Here is a 3,755-nt window from a genome sequence, read left to right on the forward strand (position 1 = left end):
ACCGTCCACTGGTGGCGATGGATTTGAACGTAGGTCAGAAAGATTGCCAGACGAGGTAGCTAAAGCTGCACCATACAGCGCACATCAGTCAAGGATGTGACCAAAGTCACTGAAAGTTCACTTGGTTAATAACAGTGCAATCCTAAAACATCCAGCTCCTCGGGGGTTTGCAAGAACTACTCGACATGTGCATGCACGAATACACTGATGACACCCAGCATTTGTATATATATTAGCTGTGAAATTCATGACCGGACCTGTACGCCATTTTTGCAACAGTTTTGCATCCGATCATGGGCTGTAGTAACCAGAACCATGTGTCCAGCTAACATTTATATCATGAGACCGGGGTAAGACCTGTTAGTCTCATAGTCTGGGTCCCCACAGCTCAGGTATGTAAGTAAAAACCTCAATCCTCGAGGATGTTTTTGACCATGTCGGCGTTGATACACGTATCGCCGGGTCACGACCAAAGTCGAAAAAAGTATTCACGCGTAGGTGACCGGCGCGTCGGTCGTATCGTTGGAGTGTGAACATCAGCCGAAGTCGACGTGAGTATAGTTGACAAAACTAGCTCTTTCCGGGAAGTCTCTGAATACTATTTGTTAGCATCAGTTTCCGTAAAAAAACAGTATTTCCACCTGTAGAATTTACCAGAGGGAATGGAATTTACATTCTAGCCCTTATCTGAATGTAAACGGCCCTTTAAAAAATTAACAAAGCGCCAAAAGAGCTACTCGCGACACCAAAATAGGTTCACAGACCCAGGTTGTTTATATGCCTCCGTCCGAGAGGAAACCCGACGTTTCTTTGCTCACAGGTATAGTTTTTCAGCAGATATTTCTGGTCGGGGGCTGGCCGGATAGCTCCTGTGAAGAGAAAATATAGCGTCACATCTAAAATAAGATCTTCACTTATCAAGAACAAAACAAAATGACATAGAACCCTAACAGAAAATGGCATACACATATTATAAATACACATACTTTACAAAACCTACCATATTTACACACACACACACACACACACACACACACACACACACACACACACACACACAAACACACCACACACTATATGTGATAGATAAATAAATATATATTAATATGATATTGTGATATATAGATATATAGATATATTACACAAATACATACATATATATATATATATATATATATATATATATATAAAATATATATATCATCATCAAAAACGGGATGCTCATGTTTCAGCAGCCGTGGACCTCTCCACCATCCTTCGCCATTAAACTCGATCTTTCGCTTTTCTTTCCGCTTGTACCATCGACAGCCCGCAAATACTTTGATTTTGGTGGGCTCAGTCTTGTCTTCGGTTTCCCCTTTTCCCTCTGTTTCCTATCAATCCCTTTTCAGAAAAGTTTTTCTAAATTTTACTTTTACTTTTTATTACAGGGAACCAAAAAAATTTAATTTCCTTTTGTTCAAGATATCCAACAGCGGCCCTTTACTATTTTTTTTTTCCCCTCAGCATTTCCTCATTCGTCTTCTTCTCTGTCCAGTAATACGCAGTACTCGTTTTCCCCCCCACTTTTAAAAACTATTGACTTTTTCTTGTCTACCCTTACTTCAACCCCCAAACCATCAAAACCATATAAAATTGAAAATTGGGGAAAAATAATGAGTTCAATAAACCTCAGCTTTTTTTTAAGTAAGTTTAATCTTCGGTCTTTCCGATGTTATTGAAGTTTTTTTGGGCGTTTTTGGCAATGGAAAATTCTTCTTTTTACCCTTCCGGGGAACCCTCATAGTAAATTTAAAAACCAGCCCAAGATAATTTGAACTCTTTCCATTTTCCACAGTCATTCCATTGATTGAAAACCATGTTCATCATTGTTCATCCCGGGTTTCTTTGAATCTTCATGATCTTATTTTTTTGGCATTAAAAAAAATAAGCCCCTTTTAGGTTGCTTCTCAAAACCTTTTACTAGTATTTTTGTTGAAAGGTCAGTGATACTGCGGGAAATTTCCAAAACTATATCTGGCGAAACCCAGATTTGTTTTTTGTTTTCCCCCAAACATCCAATTTTCCTTCAAAATTCTCTAAGAAACCTCTCATAACTGTTTCAAAATATTTTTAAAAGGGGTGCGGAGACAAAATGCCCCCTGCGTACTCCTTGTTTGACTTCGAACCATTCTTTTAAACCCATAAGTGGTTTTTTACAGCTGTTGTTTTTGGTTAAAGGCTTTTTTTAATTTGGATGATGTTTTTTGGGGAAAACTTCATTTTTTTTAGGGGGTTTTTCCCAAGGATATCGTGATCAACAGTATAAAAAGCTTTCACTAATCGATGAAACACAGGAAATAGGTCTTTTTAAATGTTCTCTTTTTTTTTCTCTAGGGATAAATTTTAAAATTTTAGAATCTGGTTTTGGTCCCTTTTTTCCAGGGGGGAAAACCCGCTTGTTCGTTGCAATTTCCTCTTTTAAAATTTTAAACTTCTTTTCCTTTCCCGCAATAATTTTCAAAAAAATTTTTGCTGCTGTAAATTTAAAAGGGGCCCAATTGTCCTTTTATTTTTGGGCTTTGGAGTGCGTCCCCTTTTTTTGGGGTAGGGGATTAAAGATGTTTTTAATTCCAGTCTTCTGGCCATTTTCTTTCTTTCCCATTTTTTTTGTAGATTTTTGTAAAAGGGAAGTTTCCCAACATTTCGCCAGCTTTCCCAAATTTTAGTTCGCTGTTTTTTCATCTATTCCGGGGCTCTTTTATTCTTTACTTCCTTTTTATGGTTTTTTATAACTTCGTCCAAAGTGGCGGGTTCATCCCGCTGTTTGAGTCTAATTAATGTTGTTTTAGATCTTTTTTCCTTTTTTGTATAAGTTTGGAACAATATTGATTCCATCTATCTCGACTTTTTTTCATCACATAAAAAAAATTTCCATCTTCATTTTGTTTAGGTCCATTGTGGGTTTAAATTTTCGTGTGATGTTTCGTCCCCTTGGTAATTTTCTTTAGTTGTCTTTTTGTAGAACAGTTTTCAATTCTCTGGCAATGTTCTTTTAAAATTTTTTTCCTTATTTTGGGTCGCAATAATCTTTAAATTTTTTTGGGCATTTTGTTTTTTGAAAATTTAAATTTTCCCAACGGTTTTATTGTACCTTTTTTTTTTGGGCATCTTCTTGTTTCAATTTCACGGGGTTTTTTTTTTCAGATACCCGGGGGGAATTTTTTCTTTTTTTTTTTTGGGCGATATTTTTTTAAAAGAAAGTGCTCAGCGGGAGTTTTTTTCCCTTTTTCCCACAACTCTTTTGGTTTTTTATTTCTTACTTTTGATTGAGTTTTTAAAAATTTTGTTTGACACTGCAATTCTGAAATTTGTTATCAAGATTTTTGTAGCCCGAGTTTTTAAAAGGGGGTTTTGGGGACTTTCCCCTCTTTTTGGATCTTATTTTAAATCGATATTTATAGTTGGGGGTAAACTGTTGCAGTCGGAAACCAGGCCCCTTTTTTTTGGCTTTTTTTTTATGAAACTTTTCCCTTTTCCTTTTTTTCCCGCAAAATATATATATTTTAAATATATTTTATATATATAAAATATTGTTTTTTGGGGTGTGTGTTTGTGTGTGTGTGTGTATGGGTGTGGGGTTGTGTGTTGTGTGTTGTGTGTGTGTGTTTTTGGGGTGTGTGGGTTGTGTGTTGTGTGTTTGTGTGTGTGTGTGTATGTGAGTGTGTGTGTGTGTGTGTGTGTGTGTGTGTGTGTGGGTGTGGTGTGGTGTATAT

This window comes from Penaeus monodon, chromosome 8, assembly GCF_015228065.2.
Source record: "Penaeus monodon isolate SGIC_2016 chromosome 8, NSTDA_Pmon_1, whole genome shotgun sequence".
NCBI lineage: Eukaryota > Metazoa > Arthropoda > Malacostraca > Decapoda > Penaeidae > Penaeus > Penaeus monodon.